The sequence below is a fragment of the Ischnura elegans genome, chromosome 1 (genome assembly GCF_921293095.1).
Source record: "Ischnura elegans chromosome 1, ioIscEleg1.1, whole genome shotgun sequence".
NCBI lineage: Eukaryota > Metazoa > Arthropoda > Insecta > Odonata > Coenagrionidae > Ischnura > Ischnura elegans.
In genome coordinates, this window is record NC_060246.1 from 138,631,496 (window position 1) to 138,658,683 (window position 27,188).

General features: G+C 39.3%; 1 protein-coding gene across 1 annotated transcript in view; it reads right to left on the bottom strand.

Annotated features, from left to right (window-relative positions):
- LOC124170849 overlaps positions 1-24,313 on the bottom strand; it is a 166,228-nt gene extending 141,915 nt beyond the window's left edge. Inside the window, exon 1 of the mRNA XM_046549851.1 lies at positions 22,758-24,313. The gene's annotated coding sequence lies outside the window, so the exon portion shown is untranslated. The remainder of the gene's footprint in view (positions 1-22,757) is intronic.
- Positions 24,314-27,188: the final 2,875 nt, after the last annotated feature.

Here is a 27,188-nt window from a genome sequence, read left to right on the forward strand (position 1 = left end):
ATAAATTATGAGAGTTATTTTTGGCAGGCGTACCTTGGAGGGATCTCACGGATTCTCTTTAGGAACCTTGTGGTCTCTCTTTACGAGCGTCTCAGAATTTACCGAGCAACTCCTTAGGTTTTTTTTTGTCTTTCGTTTGAGCTCTCAGCCACCGTACTTATACCTTTGTATATAGCGGCCTTAGGAGCAAATGTGACCCGCTCGTCGCTGTCCTTGTGTCTGAATTACATGTCTCTGCTCAAATATTTTTTGATTAAATCATACTAGGACCTTGATTTGCCCATAAAACCGTGGAACAATGTTTCATGACTTCCGGTTGTATCAAAAATTCCATATGTATTACTCTCGATATATTGGTAGGATAATATAATGTTCACCGTTAAATTTGATCATATTTTTGGCGGTGATCATTTGAAGAATTTTAGTATCTTTACGTTTACGAATTATGAAGCCTTGGATAAGGGTAGATTAAATGTGAAAACTGCTCTCCCACAATCCGGTTATATAAAATAAAAATATCGAAATATTTCTCAGCAAATTTCTTCGTAGATAGCTGCGACTTTTCCGTCTTTGGCAGCAAAATAATTTTTTCGGAGGAAAGATTACCTCGCGAAACAAAAGCCTCAAGGAACAAGTAATGACGCGCGGGCCCGTTGGAAAACGAGCGTTTATCCACCCAAATCGCACAAAAATTTCGGCGGCGACTTTATTTGCGAGTGAAGATCGTTAGAGTCTAAATTTTTGCATACTTTATCCTCGTATTTTTCATTCTTCACGAATTTGTGTAGGAATGAGGCTGCGTAGGTAGGCATAAGGATCCCCGGTTTCTTTAACGCTCCTCTACCCTTCCCTGATTTCGAGAAAACATCGATATTCTTAGCACAACCCTATAATTACTATTTAAGATTATAGATATTTCCATGGAAATATAAAGGGTGAAATATTTAGTACCGGGAAAATTACTTTCTAGGGTCAAATCACCATCTAATGAATGGAAATTCCGGGAAAAGGGCGAGAATTCTTTAGCATTAGAAATCACACCTTACCTCTCACTCATCGGATTCCTTTCAAGTGTTGATCACGTGAGTAGATATACGAAGAATATGATCATAATCGCTAAGTGTGTACCATTACCAGTCTCAAAGTAGCTTTTTATATGCCCCGTCAAATCAATTTCAGGATATGATTTCCATTCAGTTGTCAATATAAAATGCAAGTCGTTATGCTTAAAAGGCTAATTCTAATGATATTGTTGCCCTGGGAAGAAAACACTTGCTAAACGTGCAAAGAGCACCTGAGGATGGAAACAGAAATGTTGTGATGGGCGCGATGAGAACTTCTCCGAGGAGAAGCCAGCGAAACGGAGCCGCTAGTGGTAAAAGCTGTGTTTCTTACTCGATGATCTCCAGACGCACTTGAGTCCTCTTCACACGCTCAAGTACGGACTGAAACACTCAGAATAACCAAAAATTTCCGGTACAACGTCAGAGCCCTGAAAGTAAAGATCAAAGACACACTCCAACCCACCTACGCCTTCAGCCAATTTCTTGGAATCCCAGTTCTACAACGAGGGAGTAAACTAAGAAGACTGAAATTCGTAGAATAACTTTGAAAAATCGTCCTTAACTAAAGTTGGTTAGATAGCTTAAGAATTACACCATAATGAGATAATGAAATTTAAAATTTACACTTAGAAGGCAGGGGGACGTTTTAAACGCTAAATTGATCAATTTCAAATTGTAATGGACTTCCTCTAGGAAAAAATCGTTCTAAGCTAGCGTGAAGTATTGGCAAAAAAAGCATTTAAGGGACAATTTCAAGGTTATCACCAAAATTAGCCTATTCCACGTCGCGAATGATTAGAAACCAGGTATGGAGATAGTATAATAGTAGGCATGTTCATTTGATCGGCGCAAATACCCATACGTCTGATGTAAACTAATATTTCACTAATCCTGAGGCATGAATTTCATTATTTTTCGATACTTCGCATCCTAAAACTTAAAAGACAAATATAAAACTTCCAACGCTCCGATAGAGAACACTTACAAAGCTTATATTGTATATATTTTTGATCAGGCAATGAAATGCTTAAGGTTGTGCTTTAATAACACAAAATAATCTTTAAAACTCTTCTTTTTAGTAGTTTTTCTATCAGTAACTTCCTTAAAACCCTTGAGAGAAAGAAATACTAAGGCTAGGAAAGATTAAGAGAAATCACTAAGGTTATCCATCAACATATATAAGTTACTTCTATTGGATCAATGTCAACCAACCGATATCGAAATCTCTAGCGTGATCATCCAGATGTGATTTCGTTTTAACAGTCGTTTCTAAATTGAATTTATGCCATGGACGAAGTCTGGCTTTATTCCAGACATTCTCTGTAAGCTCTAACTAAGCATTCAAACGCTGCGATATCTTGGAAGCCGAATGAGGGGAATATTTGCTAGAAAAATTTTCTCATTAATTTCACTGAAGCACAAGAGAAAGAAAGTACTATGAAAGAGAGAACGATAGATGAAAAAATTAAGAGATGTAGTATAGAATTATATACCACTTCATCGAGAAAATTCCATATTTTTACCAGCCATTTAACTAACCGAGAATATGACGACTACAAATAAATATCCGCGCAGTGCTAAACAAGTATTTCCGATTGAATTTAACCACAATAGCAATAATAAAATACAAAAAATATCCATTTCATGTTTCAAGCGAAAAAAAGGCTTAAGGGAAAAATGATGGCTTCACAAGCAAGTTCATGAGACAGCATGAAAGAAAAATGCCGAGTTGGGACAAACGCTCATTAAATGCCCATTCACAAGTTCTTTAGAAAGGGAAGCACTTTCAACGCATCTTGGCAATGAACAAGACTTGGCTTTTCCAGCATTATTTCAGCGCGAGCAATGGATAAACACATCCCTATGTACTTTGTCTTTCAACGATAGACAAAGAACGAGTTCGTAAACAATAATTTGCAGGTTTCAACAGATTATACACTTGTAGTGCAAAAGGGACAAACACAAGAATCAAGGAAAATAATTATGTGAAAATTAAGAGCGAAAAATGAAATATTTCTATCGCAAAAAATAAGAAGCTCTCATAATGGTGAGAGGGCTGCTATCAAGATATAGTAAAAACGATTGTATCCCAGATAATATCCCGCTCAAACAAATAATTAAGTAGGGTAAACCTAACGAAAAATTCCTACTGCATAAGAATACATTCTCATCTTTCCTATGAAATAGACTATAGAAATTTACCAAAGTTGCAGCCCATATCTTTCAATCAATTACCAAAGATATAGGAGAGCCAAATACCTATAAACCAGAGGTAATTTAGAAAAATTTTAAGATACAGCATCATTTACGTAACAGTAAGAGAAAGACCAATAGAACGAAAGAAAATATTGAAAAGAGACGTATTTTTGAAGTTATTTTTCGTCTTCACTACTTTGGAGACACGAGTAGCAATTATTAATTTGGGTATCTTCTGAATAACCTCTCTCGGAAATAAAACTCTAAGGTATTACACCGAGGACTAATCTTTAAGTCCTTCAATTGAGTCGGTTGACGTGATCAATCCATGGAAGGTTTCGATTCTCAAATTGCGAACACTTCCATAATCATTCACTTTAATTCGATGGATTTCATTGTAATTGTATATCTAAAAATTTTTTCATGGGCCAATTCTCCAGGTGCCACATACATTTCAAACGTACCTAAGATTGCAAAAATCCCAATCTCTTCAGAAAAATATCAAGTATTCAGATCGACATCCAAATCACACTTACGTGTATATATTTAAACCTACCCTGACGGTGCATTGATATTTATTTCAATTTAAAAACGAAGAACATCTTCCATTACCTTATGACACAGGTGTGACTGCCCACGTGCGGTGCCTCGGCACTAAGGAAATCAAAAATAGGCAATCGGTAAACCACAGGGAAAGCCATAGGTTTCCCAAATACGGCGTATATTTCACAAGGGGTTAACCGCGAAGCAGGCTACCATGCGAAACCCTGCATTGCGAGAGCGACTTGTCAAATACACGCGCTCAAAGATAAGGAGTACATGGACAGCGATCAGTCACGCAACTTATTTTAAAACCCGGATGTAACATCATGTTTGCAGCACCATAGTTCAGCAATTCCATGAATCAATTATCACGAGAATATAATTTTTGGTTTTTTCCCGGTGAACAATTGCAGTGAAGTTTTCTCGGGTTTCACACAGGGTCAGGTCCTCCATATCACGAGAAGTTGCCCAAAATATCAATAACCGGGACAAAACGTTAAAATATAAATGTACTCGACAAAACCAGGAATTTTATTACCATATATTTTCATTTACGAAGGTCAATTTTTACCCCATAAATACTATTATCTCTTATTTCCTTGCAAAACTGAGGATTTTATTTTATGAGCCAGAACGCTCCGTCCTAGATTTATCACAAGTGGTCCGGTAAACAGCAATTGCCCCAAATTCCAGAAATTGGCGGAGCGCCTGAAAAATTAATTTAGATTGGGACGTACCCCAGAGCAAAATCACTGCTCCAAAAGTTAAATACCGCATTTGCCACTCTTAATTTCGAAGGATAATTGCTAAAAAGAAACTATCGCAAGACGGGCGGCTCTAATAAGTTGACATGATTTTCCACGGCGGAACAAAAAATTAGTTTATCAAAATTGAGGAATTAGTTTCCAGGTAGACACAGCCTATTTTTTCCTAATTAAACGGGGAACAACTAACGGCTTTTTCTTTTCTTCGAATCATTTCTCTAAGGACCCTAAAAAAACTGTCGAAAGTGTTCACTCTTTAGTAACAGTATTTATGGGGATCGACAGATAGATATATGAATGCGATTGACTAACAAGTATAGTTAGAATTCAACGTCAAAATCTATCATCACTATCACTCCCTTCTTCATCCCACGATTTACGCGAAACTTGTTTTTGCATGGAGATTTTCATAAGTGGCAGGAGTAAATCATCGGCTCAAATAAATTCGTGGTCGACGCGTCGTGATAGTAATAGGGTTGATATCCCTTATTCTCTTGCCATTTTCCATAGCTCAAAACATGACAGACCTCTCTTCATTCCATCCATAAACACTGCTCACTTCATAACCATTTTGCCTTGGGCAAATATTTTTAACGTCACTCATCCCTCGTCTCCAACAATAAATGCATGCTGCTATTAAAGCCACACTTTCAACCTCATCATCATCACTTCCATTTACGCTCCTCATTCATCATTTCCAGGTTTCTTCTTATTTATCTTCGTTGTTATCCGTTCTATCTGCTCCTTTTTTTCCACATCTCCAAAGCATGCACACTATTTTCATCCCCTCCTCCGGAAACAAACAAGAGCAAAATGGTAATCCGGAGGCATGCTGAATTTATTCGTTGCGGTCGAAACCAGGACTAAAATTTACGTTAGTGGTATAAGCTTGGTATTTGAGTACGCAATACCAGGGTGATTGAATAAGGATACATCGAGGGGCTGTGACAACAACCTTGTCTTGCCATGCTGCCTTAAAAAAATAAATTTAAGATATAAAGAGTGCCTGAGGAGCGTATTCAAGGCCTAATTTCTCCTTTTGAACTTTGGCTACCGCAACATGATGGAACTAAGAAACACGACCCGTCTCAATCGAAAGGTGTACTCCCTGTGGTGTAGAGACTTCGGCGCCAACTCAATAGCTGACTTACCTCTCAGGTGCCAAAGTGCGGATGAACACATGACCTGCTATATCTGCTCAACTCCTACCAATGGAGGTTATTACGTATGCACCGATTTCAATTATTATTTAACCTCTTATTTCATGAAACGCACGGTAAACACTAGTAATCCAAGAAAATCAAAATTATTGGATATACCTTTTAAAAATCCGTCGCAATGTCCATCACATAATGTACATTAACTCAATAATTATAAAAGTATTCAATTCAAGGAAAGGAAAATGTTTTTCAACAAATTTGAACGTAGTTATGTATCAATTTAAAAAGTCTATCATGTGCAGCTGATAAGTATTTCCTTTGCAAAGATTATAAAATCTTAAACTAATTAATAGTTTCACATCAAAGTAAACATTAAAAACAGTTGTTTATATCCACATTTTTCATATCGACACGGTTAACTACTAGGTGCGAATCTATGGACAAACATTACTCTTGACTTTTAGATGCTGCTCCTCAAATATCGAATAGGAAGTTCACACGATCGTCGTCAACAGCTAAATATAACCAAATTATGTAAAATTTCATATATTCAATTAATAATTACAGGCAAATGCATAAAATACTCTAAGATATTAGACCAGATTGAACTTGAGGATCATGGACAACGTTTTCCCTCCAATTCTCCACGTCAAAAGAGGTCTACCAGCAAACACGCACGCACCCTTGAAAAACAATTGCGGTCGTCAGAGCAACGCAGTGGCACATCCGAGCAAGTTGAACAGTAATAGCGCACGCACAGACACACCGCAGTAATGGTTTCTCTCCGCCCCGCATTCCTCTGTCTTCCTCGGCTCCCTCCCTCTCTCTCTCCGCGGCTACATCTGCACCCACGCTCCCTCACGTACTAGAGTACGCACAGCCGCGGCGGCGTCAGAGCGGGGAAGAACCCCAGGAGCCCACTTATCTCCCTCAGGAGCCATCTCACCCCTTAACGCATTTACGTACGTGCCTACGACTCATTCCGATGGTAATTCCCGTAGGAGCATCAAGGACGCCGGGAGAGAAGATAATTCAATGGAAGAAATACCCTCGACTGGCCAGAAAAGGGAGACTAGAGGAATGAAATTGTCTGGGAAATTGAATTAAATTAATGAAACACTGGATTGGCGATTTTAACTGGATGCAGGTGCATTACGATGTAAGGTAGTTTTAATACTATATACGGTTGAAATTGTTAGAATTCTGTGATCAAATTCCATCATTTTCTGCCTGACCCTAATTCTATTGGGAATATTAATTTTTGAATTTCAATTGTTTCAATAATCATTTTTATAAATGCATTACCTATATCACATGTCAAACTCACTCTTTTACAATCAAAATTTCCTTAAACGCTAGTCACTCCTAATTTCATTCTCAGATGATGCGGTTGAACAACTATTTGAAAATGATGGTGAGCGAAATTAATTTGCAGGTGTTAACTACGAGAAAAAAGGTCAAAAAATTTTGCCAAACCAATGCCGTTAATTCATTCACCCTCTGGTATACGAGAGATGTCTACAAGAAAATATTCCAACCCGTGAACATTCACGGTTTCAGGCGAGGTGTTTATTCCCCCTCTATCGAGGATGGCTATCGCGATAATTGAAAGGAAAAACTGCATTCGTTGAACTGGATAAAATTCTCTGTTCACCAATTGAAAATAAGTGCACAACAAAGATAGAAACCATTGTTCTGTTTAGGGTTCCAATGAATAGTAAGAATCTACTTTCCAACAGAAAAGACAGAGGTCTGAACGTGTTCACCTATTTTAGCGGTGAGTTCCCGACGAGCCGCGGACAGCACAATGGAAACCTTTGAAGTGGCTTGGAGTAGGACTGACAGCATCCAAGAGTCGAATGAAGAGGAGATACGCGAGGACGAGATGAGAAACTGAGATAAAAAAATTGAAAGAGGACCAGCGGGGGGAGGTTGGAGCTCACAGCAGAGATGGTATAGGGGGCGTGCACTGAGCCATAAAAGGCGCTTACTGACGCCACCGGGAACTTCAGCACTACGGCTTCATTGTGGTAGTCGACCTCTTTTCACCAACCCACAAACTGACAATGGCTCAATTGTTGATGATACGTTTCCTTACCGAGTTGACACTCAGCAAAACTCAAGCGCAGCAGAAAAGAGGAAGATCGCGAGGAAAGAAATAAATCGTGAACTTCGCCAAAATAAGGCCTTTCGCGGTTGAACAGAACTAGGTCATGAGGAAGAAGAACTAGCAGTACGTCCTTTTTCAACTCGGCCAGCTATCGAGAATTCATAACTGGAACTGGAAGTTTACGCGAACGTCATCAACAGGGAAATATAGTAAACTTATACCTCTTATAACGATAACAATTAGGGCCAGGACCGGAGCAGGGAAAGGGTTCGGAGATTGTAATGGAAATTATTATATGTTAATAAACGCACTTGAAAAAATAGAATTCGTGCTTTTCTAAAGCGATTTAATTACTCATACAACTTGGTACGACTCTCATGAAAAGTCACAGAAGTTCGATCATAAAATCACTGTTGGGGAGTATGAAGAAATTGTTCTTCTTTTTCTAGTTCTGTGGACTAGCAAAATTTGAGGATCTAAATTTTCTACATGATTTTAATAATATTTTTACCAACTAAGCATGAAGTATTGCAACGTGCCAGACTGGCACGAATAGTGGACGACACTCAAATACCACGTCTTGTCGTCTACTGAAATTATTACGTGTTGATAAACGCTCTTGAAAAAAAAAAGAATTCCTACTTTTCTAAAATGATTTCCTTGCTTATGCGACTTAGTACAACTCCCATGAAAAAGTCACCAAAGTCACCAAAATAATGTATGTATGTACAAATTTTTTTCAAGTGGTGTGGACTTGCAAAAAGTGACGACCTAAAGTTCCTACATGATTTTTAATTAACTTTTTACCCACTAAGTATAAAGTATGGCAACGCGCCAGACTGGGACCGATGAGGGACGATACTCAAATATCACATCTTGGATGATTTCAGTTAGGAGAAACGCTACTTAGTATAAGTGAACATTGGCCCAAAAGTCAATATTGCGATTGCCAGTCTACATCAGGTTTCCGGGGGCAAATAAAGTGGATTTTCCCGAAAAGCCATCCAAAAACTTGGGTAAACATCAGAGTTCCCAGCGCAACGGGTGATTCGGTCCAGCGACCTTTCCCTCGAAGAAATTCCCCGAGAAAGAAGAGCCACATGTGTCCAATACATCGACCGGGAGCGAGGAGAGGAGAACGCACCCCACCTTCCCCGATCAGCGAAAGCGATAAGCGGGGGAACAGCGCGGAAAACGCCAGAGTTTTGAGAAAGGGAAGCTGAAGGAAAGAGGGAGGGAGAGGCGAGGAAGCCTGAGGAAGCTCCTAATTTTTCGGCGAGTGGACGCGAGGTATGCCTCCGGTCGGTAGGTCGCTGATGGTGGGACAAAAGGACGGTTTTGCACCCTCAAGAGCACGATCCCTCGGCACTTCACTTTGTCCTTTGGTTAGGCACTCGATCGGCCCACGAGAGGGGATTAAAATGGCAGGTAATCTCCCTTCACAAACATCACGGGCTAACCTCAAGTTCGAAAACATGACCCTCAGCCACTCGTACATACATTACCCGAAAAAAACCATTAGTATGGGAATAAGGACCCAACAGGCAGCGAGTTTTAAGAAATATCAAACAGGCCAGGAATGCAAGAAAAAAATATTAAATATTTTAATGCCATGCCTTCACTATTAACAATGCCTTACTGGAAGTTATCCTTGAACAATGTGATGTTTAACGTTGATTAGTGCCTTGGAGTATAGGTTTTGTACAAATCCTCTGTTCAGTTCTCCAGTAGCGTATAGGTATAGATTACTAAACTATTAGCTTTACGTTGATCGTGCACCTCCCCTCCAACCAAAGATTTAATCTATACCTATACGCTACTGGAGGATTGAGCAGAGGCAAAATCACAAGCGACACATTTCCTTCAGGAGAGAGACTACTGAATAGGCCTCGAAAAGTATGGTCGGAGACATTGTAAGTCCACAATAAACAAGCTATAGCTAATAAAAAGAAACGAGAAGAATTGGAGGACGAAAAGGCCTTGAAAAACACTCAACGCCTCAGGCGCTCCAAAGGATAAAGTATCACTATATTTCGATATAAATAAGGTTAAGAGGGGAGTAATACTAATGATAAATATTAGCATACAATACAAACTTACTCCAAATATTTTAATTATAATTAATAATATTGATAATTATTGATAAAAAGAAACGAAGAATTAGTTTAACGGAAAAACGTAAATGGCTAGTGGAAGTGTTCACTGCCACCAAATATTACGCTTCCTAGGAGATTCGTTTGCGAGTTAAGGGTCCATGCCATCAAAATAAATAGTCAATAACAAAAACACACTTTTTATAACCATCTGCGACAAAAACCTACCATTAAGCTACTGAGGTATGAATAATGAACAATTTTAGGCTCATTCGATAAAAATCGCTATTCTACCTTCTGTGGCATGGATTTCTCCAGCATATTCATGTTTCCTTATAAGATCGAGTTTCCATAACATAACATCAAAATTAAAAAAATATTGATAATGACCGAAAAATATCCATGACAATTTTTTTTTCAAAAATCGTATCCTTATCTTCTGGGAAGACGTATTTAAACGATACTCATGGAATATGGATGTGACTCTACAAGGATAAGCGGTCAGGAAACATGCCATCATCACAAGAAAATCGTCTTCAACTTGCAAGGGAGGACAAAAACATTTAGCCTCCAGTGGAAAAGGATGACGTGATTCAACGTTGGGTCGTCATGAATTATGGCTCTGATATCAAGCCCCGTTGCTCGGAGACGCACACTCGATCTTACCCCATTTCCGCTTTATTCTTTCGGAGAGCTACTGAAACCCTGCTATCGACAAATTCACGATTGCGAGAATACGCGCGCGAGAAGGAATCCCATCGCATGCTAACGCTTCAGTTGTCCTTGAGAACGGGAGGGTAGTTCCCGTGCGGAGCTCACTCGCTTAACCTAGATACAAGCCATAAAACCCAAGGAAAATAAATGATTGGATGAGTCACGGAAAAGAGCAAGGCGGGCAGCGCACCCTTTTTTCCAATTTACTATCCTCTTTTCTGCTTACAAACTCCGCTCTTGGACTTCAGGTTTGCTCGAATTTTGCCATCCCAATTGCGTATCCAGAAGATGTATTCTATGACATTGTCCGGCATTGTGAATTTTCATTGAATATTAAAAAAACGATAAAACCTAAAATTCAAAAAGTCTTACAATAAGCGTTTTCTTAGCTTCCAAGCCAATTTCTTTCACTGTGATTATAAATTCAGAATAAACCTATTGTCCGATGAATCCACACTCGTGGTCTTACTCTAAAGCGTTACATCCGCTGAAAATATATGGGCACTTATTCAGGGAAAAGACTATTCAATAGCATGTGCATCTTGATAAAAATCAGTAGTAATACTTAAATAGGCACATTCACGGGAATCTCGAGTAAATGCTTATGTACCTGATAGATAAATGAATCCATTTTTTGCTCAAGTAAATTATTGCTGCACTTTCTATTCCTCCGAAAATTATATGACTGTTAAGAAAGTGAGAAGAATGAATAGATGAAATAAAAACTTGGCTATATCCGCATGGTATTTTATTGTGACCGACCATAGTTTCGTTACAGCATAACATTATCAAGGTCACCTTGATAACACCTTGATAATGTTACGCAATAACGAAACCATGGTCGGTCACAATAAAATACCATGTGGAAATAGCTAATTTTTTATTTCATCTATTCCTACGATAAAGGATTTCCACAAAGTTACAACTGCTACTATTAATTATGAGATGAACGAATCAGACAAAGATCAATGGAGAGGGGACAAAAAGTAATATCGACATTGATATACGAGGAACATTTTTTTTTCTTCCTATTCAACAAATTTAAGCAAGAATGAGCAAACCACAACTGACAACCAGTTTTCAGCAGATTTGAGACTCATATTTATGCGGGAATTTCTCTCCCAGTTATCGATTTTGTTCACCCATAGTCATAAATTAAATTACAAACGGTAGGAATCGTGCTTACTCAGTTGTCAGATCATCGCACACGCTAGACGAGGCATTTTATTATAGCCCGAAAACTCATTTGATCGCTTGCTTCCTAGATCCAAAATCTATCGTCGATTTCTAAGCTCCTCATCAAGATATTTTAGATGCAAAACAAATTAATAAACATTAATGCTCATTTTCTGGCAGATGATCCTAATGATCCAGAATGTGATACTTGGATTAGCGGGCGAAACAAAAAACTGTCGTAAAATATAGCTTGGTGACCGTCTAGAAAAATACATACTATTGAAATTCTTCTATTCAGAAAATACGAAGCATCCAGCAGAATAAAAACGTGCTCCGTTGCTGAGGAAAATACTCATACCCACATAAAAATCGAGTAAAGAGCGATAAAAATTACAAGAGCAACATTTACGAATGTAATGAGTGTGATTTTTAATACTCTCTCTCTCTCCAATACATTATTTGCAAAAGTTTGAAACTCCCTAACAGGAAAAATTAAGACACAGAAATTACTTTTGTGTGCTCTCGGAACTAGAAGATACCGATAAAAGGATGCGTAAGAACTAAAGAAAACTGACGCCGGGTTAGTCATTATAGGAACTAAGAATTGAAAGCAGCACGGAATAATTTCACAATCTTACATTTTATGTCAAGCACAAACAACTGGGGCAATGATTTAGGGAAATGAAGAAGTCGTATCGGAATACATCACCTTTAAAATTATCTTTTAATAGCATCCAGCACAAACTCGTACATTTCCATAAGTATATTTGAATTTGTAATCACTCAGTCAGTGATGACTGCACGGATAATCTTGTCAACAATTAACAGAGAAGCTGCAGTAATGGTGAATGCTCCCATTTTCAGCACGCACGTAGACATTGCCTCAATAATCAATACTTGAGCGTAAAGTTTCTCATTCGGCCTAATAACAGAGCATCCAAGTGCATCCGCAACACGCTGCGGCAACGGACACGGGAAACAATCTCAAACGCTAGAAGTAGGCGAAGTAAGGTCCTGTTAACGTATTCTCCTCGTAATTTATTCTCTCTAAATGTGATATTTATCCTTCCCAAATATTTAATGCAACAAAATTGTCACAATATTCCAAATAAAAACATGCGTTTTCGATTTATTATGCTAAATTCTAAATAAATACCCATAAAAATCATTTATCTCAGTCTGAACAGTCCATCTAAATGGTTCCTCTGCCTCACTCAGTGATTCCACTCTGAAGGTTGGTTTGGATGGGTGAGGGTAGAGCTCATCCTAATCTAGGCCGCATACGTGTGAATTCCACGCACTCATGTTAGGGGGTGTAGTTTATTTCCTTAAGTCTCGAGATTTTATTTTGAGGCTGTACGTAGGCTTGACCCGGGATTTGAACCAGATATCCTTCGAACAGCAACCAACCTCTGCTCTATTCACTGATATACTACGCTTCCTCTTCAATCATCTTTTAGGTATTAATTTAATTAAAGTGGTACCCAAAGAAAATGAAAAAAGAAAATAGAGAAATTTCAACAGATTGGTTCATAGAAATTGGTACAAATCTAAATTTTATGTTAGCTGAAGAGATAGTAAATTATTGAGTTTTATCGAATACACTTGCATGAAAGTGAGTACACAATGATTTGAGGTCATTATTTACGGAGCAAGCAGAGAGTAAATAAATGTTTTTTAGGGTAGAGGATGTTTTATTAAGGTGGGAAACGATTAGTACGCCCGCGACTCATTGATAATACGAAGCATATACGCTAAACCGAGGAGATTGAAAATAAGTGGTATCCTTGACTTTAATACCTCAAAAAGTAATATTATTGGTTTCGGAACACAAAAAATAAATTATTCTCGAATCGAAATTGACAAAAACTGCATTAACGCCACTCAAGTAATGGTTATATTCAACATTCAATGGACTCATGATAGTTCAGAAAAATAAGGTGAGGAATCAGTTGAATCATCATTTTCATAATAGAAGCGCTGTAATGAAAGCAGGATGCAAGGAACTAGACGAGACCGAGTTCAAACAGTAAACATATGCGCACACTTATTGACACGGAGATAAAATATTTATCTTCCAAGCAATATTTTTCATCCGTTTGTGATTGATCAAGTACGGTGAAAGGCGATGTAAACTTCTCGGAGCTTCAACACAGAGCACTTTAATTTTAAGCCAACTCAAACTGATTATGCCCTTGCCACCATTCCATATTTACGTGGCCCATGCTCTAAAGGAATCGCTTCGCGAGGTAACTGCACATCCATAATATATTTTGGTGCACAAATAAATAATTTACTCACTTCGCTCTTAAGGCTGTTTTTAATAGGTAATTTTTAAAGCCATGGTGAGGTCACCAAAATTCTGGCAACACAAATTTTTTTTTCATTTTCGCTCTTTAGACACTTATACACTTTGGAAGAGTAAAAAAAACAAAGGCTGCACAGAAGAAGTAACAACTTGAAGGAAATTTAGAAGGGCTCTCCATCGGGTCAAATTATCTAAGGACGTCGTTTCGTTGCTCCGCGCAGGAATCGTCATCAGGGCAGATGAGTGACAAGGGACGACATCATACTCTGATGACAATGCCCGAGTCGACCATCGAAATATCGGCAATGGATAATTCGACCCGTTGGAGAACACGTGAACAATTCCTTATGACCACGTCAATTTTAAGCAAAACGCTCTCATATTAAGTACTCTCATTTTTTAAAGCACTGAAACAAATTAAACCAATTGGTTATGCGGACAAAATGGAATTGCCCCGCGGGTCGTTGACCGCTGCTGCAGACCATACGACAATATTGTGGAATGTCATGGAACAATGGAATACCACCAAGTGCGTTTAGCTTCGCGAGTTCATTGGTTTACCAGCGGAGATATATATATTTCGGAGGAGGCCGTATAATTTCAATCCGGTATGAAACGACCGGGGGCTGGAGGAGTACTTCCCTCTCCCGTACAATTGGATCAGGCGGAAAGGGAGAGCGCTCCCGTCTTCAAAACAGGTCATTGAATCAGGGTCGCATCCGAGAGAGAGTTGACTTCCCGCGCATCACCCGGGGATCTCGCCGATAAAGGGATCGGGTCTTATCCCAACTGAACCCGGGTTCAGCCCCGCAGAGGGATTAAATCGATGATAACCAACTGTGACCCGGAGGGAGGGAGGACGGGGGGGAGGGAGTGAGGTCGGGGATGGATCAAGCGCACGCATGTGAACGGCAGACATTCCCTCCCCGTCTCCCAGCAGAGGGAAGTCGTCGAGATCCGTCCTCTTTAATAGAACCCTAATTCTGGCGACAGAGAGTCTCCGATTTTCACTCCACAAACCTTAGGTGTGGATTCGACACTTAAACAGCTAGGACAGGATTTCTCATGTCTGGTTAGCGTGAGCCGGAACACGATACAGCCGTAACCCTAAATTGAGAATATTTGCAAATTATAGCAAGCCAAAATTTGTGAAACTTAAATGGAAGAATGCGTCGATTCCAGTTTTCAAACCCTGCGACATCTCAATTAAGCATTATAAAATCGCCCATTAGGAGGAGAAGGATATTCACCATCTTTATCTCTTTTTTTTCACAGCGAAATTTAATTTTTAGGGGTAAGGTTAAGATTTAACTGATTACTAAGCGCTAAACATGCATTTTACATAAGTAAAAACCTCACAGAAGTTACGAAATGCATTCTCTTCTCAGGAACTCACTATTGAAAGAATTAAAACAGATCAAAGCTAATGGCAACGCGGAAAAAAGAAATAGCTCAATCTCATCCCAGTATGAAACTTCTATAGGCTAGAATACTTTCCTCTCCAGGACTATTGGATCAATCTCGCTCACCGGAAAAAGACAGCGCTCTTGCTCTTAAATCCAAAACAGGTCATTGAATCAGGGTCATATCAGAGAGTGTAGGTATGTAGTTTTGGAATAATTACGAAAAATAATTTTGCTGGTATAAAAAATAATGAGAAAGTACAAAATCAAGCAGAGAAATTTTTTTTTTAACTCAAAACCAAAAGCTCATTGACACAAACTAGGACAGGCCACTTCCATACAGAATATTTTGCAAGGAAATATTCTCGGGTAAAAAAAGAGAGAGAAAGACCATTAATATCTTATCTTAAAATATTGGTCATAGAAATTGGATGTACCGCACATGGCTAATTTGAATGGTTAATGGCATGGTTAACTGAATGGCTAAAACCGACACGTTTGAAAGTTGTGGTGGCAAAGACAAGGAAAAACCATTAGAAATAGGACCCTAATCCGGTAGAAAGAGAAAACATTATGAGATAGGATGCGGCATGTAACCTAGACGGAATAGGTTACGTAATGGGTCGAGGTTGAAAGGAGAGGGTGTAGGAGGGCAAGAGGGTGAACTAGAAGGATAGAGACAATCTAAGGTATCCGACACCCAGGCCAAGATGTAGCTATGTAAACAAGAATGAAAATGAATATCTAGGGAATGAAAAACCATCAGTTTCCAATGTATCCCCACCCCTTATTGTACACTTTTAATTCGCCAGCAATAAATTATATACACAGGAAAATAAATGATTGGCCTTTAATTATAATATAAGCCCCACCCAGAATTTCATCTATTTAACTTTATCAACTATCATTCAAATTTTATGTTTCCAAATTTATGGAAATGTTATCGTTTTAGATCAGTGGTTCCCAAAGTGGGCGCTACCGCCCCCTGGGTGACGGTGCTCTAGTCTATAGGGGCGAAAAGAGCCAAGCGGGCTAGGGGTAGGGGGGGGTAATTTATTTTTACGTTAAAAGTATATTCTCACCAAAGTTCATTTTATTGTGCATTAAGTCTTTTGCATAAATGTGATGCCATAACTATCCATCAATTGGACAATAAATAAATATTCGATTAGTCATTGTTTTTATTTAATCATTACAATGTTACTCATTTGGTTATATATTCCACGATTCTAATTATTATTTTAAAGTAAAGATTCCGGGGCGTTGAGTACAGATTTATGGATTCAGGGTGGCGGTTGCTCGAAAAAGTTTTGGAAACACTGTTTTAGATAATTTTAAAACTTCATTGAAGACTCAACCGCCACCTTCCAAAGAAAAACTAACTACGACCATGATCGCGCCAGTCATGCAATCACGAGCAAAAATTGAAAATAGATAAAGATGCCCATTAACTCGAACCAGGATCAGCGGCGTCGACCTCAGCGCTATAAGCCCGACTCTGCTTGTGACATTGCTTTTCCGGCATAATTAGGAAACATCTCGAGCAAGCTTAATCATCTCTTCCACTGGCGGAAAGAGTGAATTAGGAGCTTCATTAACAAAGGGGCAAGAGATCCTGGTGCCAGTGAAGGTCAAGGCTAATGACTTTTTTCCCTGTGTTAACTTACGTAGAAAAGAGCCTAACACGAGCGATAGTGGAGGATAGGGGTAGGATAAGCGTCGAGGTTGGGTCAGTTATTCACTTAGAAGAAGAATCGCGAACCCAGTTCTGGGTTGAAGTTAATGCCAAATGCGCAGTTCAAACTTTTTTAATGACAAAAAATAATTAATTACAACACGCTTCGACGCTAAGTCTCATCGTCAGGTCAAATTAAAAATGAGGTAAAATACTTAAAAATGAGTGGACAGATCAAAATTTGTATGTACTTCAATTTAATGTTGTGCCACCCTATCTTTCCTTATACAGTTGGAGTTATGGAGCTCAAGGAATAGAGATAATATTTCATTCATGATGCAATTCCAACTTTGAAATTTCCAGTCTTTCAAGAGGACAAAGAACTTGAGTCAACGCTGTCCTGTAGGCACTATGCCATATTTCTATTTAATTCGACGCCTTTCATCAGGTTACAATGCGTAAGATTTAAAATTAATTGTGCACTGTTTTTAATTCACTAAATTCAGATGTTGTTACCCTATATCTCGCCCGATATGGTTGATTTTTGCTGCCATTACGTAAGGCGTGGAGAGCTCTCTGGTTAAAGAAAATCTTGGACAGATAGCTATAAGTAGCATTGGGCCACTGATCTCATTCAGAGACCAAGACAGCGCTGAACTTTTCTGAAACCCATAACAGTGATGAAATTGAGAATTTTTCCGCTCTAAAGCGCCTGTAACCGAGCGGATGACTTGTATTTCGGTCATTTAGGGTAGTCGACCGATAGAGCCTTACGCGATGAAACGATTGGCGAGTAATTATATACGGGAAGGATTATATAGGAAATGAAAGGAATAGTGGAGTTCTTTCCGACTGTCGAAGATCATCACACGTCATTTTTCAATGAATTCCTTGGTTGGTTACAACATAACTTTATATACATCGGATGGAGCACTGAAATAACTCTAGGACAATTTTATTTCCAAACACGAACCGAATAAAATGATGCGGTATATTACTTTTTTCGGATTTCTTCTACGGGTAAGAAAACAATATCATATCGGATATATACAATAAAAATACACGATTCATGCATACCCCTTCAATTTCGCATCAGTGCCAATTTCCCCACGATCACGATCGGTGGAATTGAACAGTAATTTGAAAAAAAATCTCCATCACCAGATGAATAGAACTCGTACTCAGTTTAAGCTCCCTTGAACGATATATATGGGCACACCCTTAAAAAAATAATCTTCTCACCATACATAAGGCCAAAAACAGAGAGATGATAGACGGAGAGACAAACGAGAGAAAGAACCATCTATCCTACAAGGTATCCCGCATGAGACCTTCAATTCTTCACCTAATTCACTCTCCTTTGTGGAACTCTAAGCCGGCATGTTGCATCAACGTGACATTACTTTCCAAAATAATCAGGGCAAATTACAATTACGATCCCCAACCAGGCAACTGATTTCGCTCGGATGAGCAGATTAGGCAAATGAGTTTCCATCACGGCGGACCATCTCCCTCCAGAGACGACCATATGGAGAGATTTTTCATGAGATTCCGCTGGGAGATCTTCTGTCGTCCGGCCGTTCGTGCTGGCTAGGCGCTGAAATTCCCGGTGCACATTCTCACTGACAATAATATCCAGGGGCGGATCCAGGATTTCTTCTGGGGGGGGGGCACAAGCAAGGTCGTATCCAGGATTTTGTTCTGGGGGGGCATAAGGATACCTCGTAATACAAAACGAACGCAATGATAATGGGGCCGTATTAAAAATCTTGCATATTTTTTAATGGTCTAGGGGGGGCGCGTGTCCCCCTGCCCCCCCCCCCCCTAGTTCCGCCTATGATAATATCTATTTCGTTCGAATCTTTAACCCAAATGGCGGGAAAACAGGAAAATATGCAACGAGCTCTGCAGTTATCAAGGCAAAACATCTACTGATAAATCTATAAAAGGAAGTAAGGAAGTATGGTTTATGACGGACATGTATTAAATTAGGTAAAGAAGAGAAATCGGTGACATATAGGAGGCGACTGAGGGTCATTCGGAGGTGAGAGAGAGAGAGCCCTTAAAATGATATCTTCACAGCACATCAGTGGCGAACAGTGAGATACTTCATGAATTTTTATGCCGCGTATATCCTCTGACGACCCGCAACTGGGGCATCCGATATCCGAATTCATTATAGAATGCATCTGTTGTGGTACATGCTGCACCCTCATCTTAGGTGATTTTATCGTTGCATGACTGAGATACCAATTTCCACCGATTTTCATGTTTTTTTCCGCAGTCAGATACTTTGTAATCACTTTTACTTGCCGAGAATATTTTCTTTCATGGCTTCTACGGGGGAGAAATGAAATAATAGGGTAGTACCTACTTATTAATTTAAATTAAATAAAATTAAAGAAAAAGTGAATAAGTGCGTATATTACCTTCTTCGTAAAAAATTATCATATTTGGTTAACAGTTTAAGTTTGTTTCAGAAATAAAAATTGACTAATTTCTGTCATACTGAAATTTTAAAGCCAGTTTTTGTTGTTAGAAAACATTTAGCCAGAATTATAGTAAATATGACATAAAATTACAATGGAAAACATTATTTATTATTCAAAATGTTGAACCAATCATGAAAAAATATAAAAAATCCATTACCCGATTTAGGAAAAATCAAATTCTAAATAATGATACAGAATACCAGATATTATTATGCCGGATATATAAGATACTCTGAGAAAATATGGGTTAAAAGAGGGAGCTTGTTCACAGTAGATTCTCATTCCAAGATCCCAGCAGAGAACTGCGATGAGGGAATTTCTGCGTCATATTTGTCTGACGAGACTATAAACCCTTGACCTAATGGAACATTTAAATTTTCTCGAACGAATGCAGAGGCCAAATTTCCCATCACTCTTTCTCGATTTCCATAGTTCTTATCTCATCAATCGATACTAATCTATCACTCCACTGCCCAAATAACCGCCAAATTTAACTGCCTCGCCTCTGATTAGATTGGAATCCGAACTCAGCCACAGTTTGGGTTCATAGGAAAAGGTTGAAGCTTTTCAGCATTACCAGGAAAGTTCATTCGAGACATTCCGCCCGTATCGTTTCAATATGAGTTTTGGAAACTGCAAGACAAGCAAGCGGAGGTGACTTCGCATTGGATCCCGCCCAATTTTCTAAACCTAAACCGTGAGCAGCCGTATCTATTTTTCGAATAGGATTGAGAATTAAAAAGACATCCGCAAGGCGTGGAGGAGGACACTCACGAGACAGTGGATGGTGAGAATGGGTTTCCTTAAGTGACTTACTTGAGGTCCTCGCCTTAGACCACTGGCTACTCCGCCTGCTCCTCCCTCATATATTCCGACCACAAGTTCTCTTCAGTAGAAGAACGACTACTTCTGCAATTCACGCGAATCAATTTAATCACTAACTTTCCTTCGTACTTCAACCCCAAGGCTGGTTTGGATACATGAGGGCAAATATTACCAAGGATCAAGACACAAGAGTGCGGGTCTAAAACATTCAGGATAAAGGCGGGAGTTCCTTTCCGGGAGTCACCTCGAACATTCAAGTGGTTGCCCAAAGGCTTCACCTGAGATCTCAACCGGGGATCCTCCTTCAGTCCAAAGGCTAGCTAGCCACAGGACCTAAAAGCTTCCCTGCATGTAAATACTGGCTTTTATTCCTTAGCTTTTCACAGATCTCACACACATCTCTTGCAAATAAGCTCGAGTGATTGAGGCATAGAATCCAGCCACAAAAGGGTTACGTGAAGGTCAAAAGACGGATGGTAATTAAGGAAAAATTCTACAGAACAGGACCATTGTCAACTTATCCCCCTATCAATTTTAATTTGGACGCATTTTACGATTCACACATCTAAAACATGCAACTTTGGAAGAGAACTTGAACGGAGACACTAACTCATCTTTCTTAATAATTTTCTCTCGACCGAAAAAACTAAGCGCTGGGGTTATCGAGTTCTGCGAATACATTAGGGCTCATTAAGAAAAAAATGCACAGGGTTATTTCTAACAATCAATGGAATGAGAGCTTAAATAATCCCAACGTGGGGAGAAATACTTCCTTGGTTAGCGTTCAAATTTTCGTCAAGTGCGCAAGGTAAGTATATTCATGTCCAAAGCGAATTGTGATTGCTTAGGGTAATTTATTGAAAGGTCGTAAGTAGGTACTAAGTATGAGTCCATATTTCGGACCTGAAAAATTTAGCAAGTTTCACCGAATCTAAAACAGAACTACCTGGATTGGCCCAACATAGGCACCTAAATGCGAAGGTAAACAAGGTACATTTTCCTAAAAATGAAATTGCAGGGATATTGCCCAACATCACTTCATTCCCAACTCATCAGATCTCGAACCTAGGAAAAACATGGAAAATCTTAGCTACTTGGAGATCCATAATAATCACTGGCGATATATGTTTAACCTCGGCCAGGCTACAAAGATTGGAACACAATCACCGTTTCCCTTATGACGGAATGCGAGAACGAAATGAGATGGGCTCGAATATTTCATAAGGGCACGCCACATCAAATGCGTTGAGTGCACAGCGTTTGTTGTGCCTAATCCCTAACACGCACGTACCTATAAAAACGTTTCGATGGGGTGAGGGGGAGATGGCTAGGTCAACTGCTAGTGTTAACAACTCAGTCATCCCCTGAGAATACTGGAAGTGAATAAATTCCGAAAACTAATATACGTATTTATTATGAAATTTCCGCTCAGTTGCAAAAATATGAATTAAATGCTAATTTAAAAAATATTTATTTGAATGAACATGATGTTCACTGTAAAGATTTCGATGTTATGCTGACAATAACACATTTACTGCATAAAGTTTAGATGTACACATATTTTTTTAGGTCAACTGCTAGTGTGTACAACTCAGTCATCCTCTGAGAATACTGGAAGTGAATAAATTCCGAAAACTAATATACGTATTTATTACGAAATTTCCGCTCAGTTGCAAAAATATGAATTAAATGCTAATTTAAAAAATATTTATTTGAATGAACATGATGTTCACTGTAAAGATTTCGATGTTATGCTGACAATAACACATTTACTGCATAAAGTTCAGATGTACACATATTTTTTTTTGATAAATCCGAATAAATTTTATGGAATGCTTATATCCCCACGACGCCTTCTCAGGCTACGTGCCCGATCACGATGATTTATTGAGGCTCATTCCTTCACGTTTCCGATGACGGGTTCCACAACTCGTTGATTACGTTCCAACCCGGCAGCCGAGGTATCTCTCTCTCCTCCCGGACAGGCAGGCACGATTCGACCGGAGACGCGGTAGGTAAGCTTCCTTGGCGGGTGAGCGCCGAGCACCACACCACCACCTCCCATGGCGGGATGCTGGATGCTAGTGCGCGAGGGTGCACCACCGCGCCTGCTCTCCCGGGTTGGAGATAGATAGATTCACCAAGGAGGAGGAGGGAGAGATAGTTTCGACGGGGGAGGAGAGGCGGCTGCGCTGCCTCGGTCAAAAAGGAGGAGAATCGATAGACCCACTCACCTGGATTCGGGCGTCGAAAACGGGGAACGACGTCGCGCGCAGAGCGGGGGGTTGACGGAAGTGGAGAGATACGACACCGGTCCCGCTGCGAATCCTCCTGCCTTCTCTAACAGTCGTCCAATGAATGCACCCTCCCGAAGCGGCTGCTCTCTCGGACCGCTGTCCGCACGCACTTGTTTCCCGAGCGCGCCCTCGACTCTGTCTGTGGTACCTCGCCGCCGCCCCAGCTGGCCACTCCGCGGGCGACCTCTTCCGCCTCCACTTGCTCGCTACTCCCTCTCTCCCACTCGGAGATGTAGGGGGAGTTAAGAGGAGGAGGAGGAGGTAAGGTCGGTCTTCGTCACCTATGGATTTAAGGTCGTGACGTCACCCAAATGTGGTGGGGGAGGAAGGGTGGTGCGAAACGGTGACGTAATTATTAGAGGGGTCACCGTAAAGTCGCCGCCGGCACAGAAAAACACACACGATGTCGCGGGTGGGGAGTTAATTTTCCTGTTTTTTTTACAGCAAAGCACGTCGACCTGATCTTCCGTTGTTCTTTCTCCCAATCCTTTCTATTCTCCTCTAAAATTCGAACGGAATGAGGGTTATTAGGGGGTCACGGGTGTATGCACAAGAGCAGGCTGCGCTGGACATTGTCCCTTAAGAGGCGGTCCTTATAGCTATAAGCTGCTCGCGCTCCTTCGGGTCCTCCCGAGTGATGGACTGCATAGGGAGGAGGGGAGAACCTTTTTCAATGAAGCCTCCTCGATCCCGCCTAAATTGCCATAACGCCCACTTCTTCCCGCCTTAGCTCCCTGGGGCAGTTTTCTTCAATTCCGTCGCTTCTCTTTCCTTTTTGATTGCACTTAACGCACAGCCTACGCGCATCCACCCTCTCACATCTGCTTCAACTATCTTCCACGCTCCTCATCCTTGAAAATGGGCTTCGCGAGGGATATTCACGACTTTCCCTCTCTTTATCCTCTCATGGCATTCCACTTCGTTTTAGGCTGAACCATAACATTGGAGTAACCTTGAGTAATAGGGATAATGTGGAGCAAACAACAGGTGCGCACCCGGTGGCGATAAAAAGGGTTATTATGGAGATGATTTTTCAAGTATAAATGAAATTAGGGCATTAGAGACTCAGAGTAAAATTATTAGAGCTCCAAGATTTCAGGGAGCTTAGTTGAAATTGAACAAAGGTATAAGTATCTCCAGTCACAACCAAAGCCTAACTAGACCGTGTCCAATAGCGATCACAATGATGATGGCGAGCTGAACTCACACGGAAATTGAGTGCCGTCAAAAATTCGCAATAAAATCGTAGAACTTGAACCAATGAGCCAAAATGGCATATTCATTAGGATAGTTTATAGAGGTTTAACAGTGTCGAATTCGGCAAAATTAACTCCCTGAATTTCTTGCTTTAAGAAAGTCAGCTTCTACATGGAATCCAAAGTTTCCGACTTTTGATGGCAAAACTTCGCAATGATATTCTCAAGGTGCACGAAAAATACCGATGGTATTTCAGCAGGTGTTAAGTCATACACGTAACTCACTCTGCGGCTGTGACCACTGCCAGGCGTTGCATCCGCCGCTTCTTTTACCGTCCTTCTCACTTCTCCCTCCTGCGTCGTCTGCTAACTCCTATAGTGGTACCATCTGACGATCACTTCTATAAGCTTTAACTGGCGGGGAGAGAAACTGCTTCAAACGGGCGCATAACATGCATTGCTGGAATTATCTGAAGAAATGCATGTATCGGGGCGTAAGTTTGTCATTTTCGTTTTAACTCATGTGGTAAGCAATGTATTTTGCAGATGAAGTACACGCTCGTGAAATTATACTTCGAAATCGCTATTATAATAAGAAATATGTCTACATATATCAATGACTCTCATAATGAACTGCATTATTAAATAAAGGCAATTTGCAAAAAAATAGTGCAATATGGGAGATGTAGAAATAAGATTACTTGCGCGCAAGTAATGTTAATTTTTCACCCGTAATATTGAGCTTAATAATTCACCTGCCATTTGGAGAGATATTTCATATGTTATCAAGCAAGCATCCCCTTCAAGTCACAGCGAGATGAAATATCAAACTACTATGCATTTAAACAATGAAATAATTTTTTCTCAACGCTTAAATTTCCAAAAATCTAGCAACTAAACGCCTAACTATTGAATTTTTTTCTCATTAAAAAAATAATTTATACAATTTACACTGCATAAATTAGTTAATTCACTAAACATTTATATTATAAAATCTGATACAATTTTCCACTATAAAATATCTATATTCTGCTATACAGACCTGATGTATTTTCTTAGAGTATTCCTCGAGATCTTAGCCTATCCATGAGTAACATACGTCATAACTTCCTTCTTAAGGTCTGACATAATGGGAATGAAGTTGTCATAGAATATAATAACATATTCTCAGATAAGAGGCCCATCTTTATCAAGTTGAATATGCCCATTTACAATGTCCTGTAGCCCACTAAAATTTTCACAGGGAAGTATTTACGTATCCAAACTCTTAAGAAAAAGAAAACACTCGATAAATATAATTGCTTATAAAGTGTTATTTTTCTTAATGAGCACTAATGTATTTGCAAAACTTGATAACCACATCCCTAAAATTTTTTAAGTTGAGAAATAAGTAAAAGTTTAGGGAATTATCCTCAATATTTAAACAAAGGTTGCCCAATGGGTAAGCAGTAGAGGGTCACTTATTCAGATATCAGATGACGACTTCGGACAGCCACAACAAACACCCCTCCAAATCAAATAGGGAACATAGGGAGTGAATTTCCCAGGGAAATTCATAAGCATTCTATGACTATCAGATAAGTAGCTGTCATAACATGAACGGAGTGAGATACGAAAAGGATTCAAGTACATAGGTGAAGGATGCAAGAAGATACCTAAGTAATTTATAAATACTTAACACAAAAGGAGGAAAGAGCAATTGAACAATCGTCAAACTAAAAAAAACCTTGTTGCATAAATTAAAGAAAGCAATTCATCGACACCCAGAGCTTGTTCTTTTGCAACATGGCAGCAAAGATTACAAAAGCAGCCGAGAAGCTAGGAATGGAAGCATCCAAATGCGGTGCCTCTGAAGAAAGAATAGATGCACCAAGTAATAAGGAAGTCTGAGAATGAGTAAAAAAAGAGAAGCCTCCTAAAAACCCCTACAAGAAGACCATCGGCCATATCCTAAGACATGAAGGCTATTGGAAGGGAAAAACGGCAAAGGAAGGCATAATATAAATATGCAGGGCTAGATATTGAGGGGATTACAGAGAAGATATTCACTAATTAAAAGAGGTTAACTATCAGGAAAAAAGTGTATAGAGCTAAATCAAACCAAGAGGATAAGTCCAAGAATTAACTACAAACCTTAGAATTTTTGGCACTGTTCAATGCCCATCGTGACCAAAACAAAATTGAAAAATATGCACTTATGAAATAAATGCACAAATTCACAATACACCTTCAAAGAGTGCTAAGAAACTCAAAGATAATGCCTACGAAGAAGCAGCAATTTTATAATCATAAATACATAATGGTGTATCATACACAGTGGCGTACCTTGGGGACGCCTGCTCCGGGTGTCATCCTGCTATTTTTTTAAAGCTGAAATATACCCTTGATAAATCTTTCCAAGATCGTTTTTCAAAATCAAAGTATAGGTATGATTAAATAAGATATATGTGGTAAGAAAAGAGGGTAAGGTGTACTTCAAAACATTACTTTCATACGGAAGGTGTTTGGGTGCATATTGGATATGAAAATCCTGAATGAGCAAAATTTAGCATACAATGCAGTTGTAGCCAGATTGCAAAATTTCTATCACACCAAAGAAATTGTAAAAAGATTATAAAATGTTTATTACTTTTGTACCAAAAATTGTTTCATTTGAGAAGAACTGTAATCACAAAATTGGCAGTACATATTAACAATAAAAATCTACATAATCTCTATAGTTTCCAGCTCAACTTTGAGGAAGTTCATTCTAACAAAGGAAAGGAAGAAGTATTTATCTCCCAATTTATTATCGTGGCGCAACTAATTTCGATGCAGCAGCATCGCAAGGTATCGTGAGAATAAATTGGTGGATAAATACATAGTTTTTATTTTCATTTGTTATAAAAATCTACACTCAAAAATGAATTTAGAAAAAAAATTTCCTATCATTACTATTTGAATATTACTTCCAGACAAAGTAATTGATGAGGAGAATTAATTCCTTAACCTACTATCATCAAATTTTTTGGGGGGAATCATAGAAGTATTTTACAAGTGTATCATATGATTTTTTTGGGACATCAACAACCACATCCACCCCAGGAATCAAAATTCCATGCTACGCCACTGAGCATCATGCACCCAGAAATGTCCCCTGATTGAAATGAAACAGAGAAATTGCACATTAACT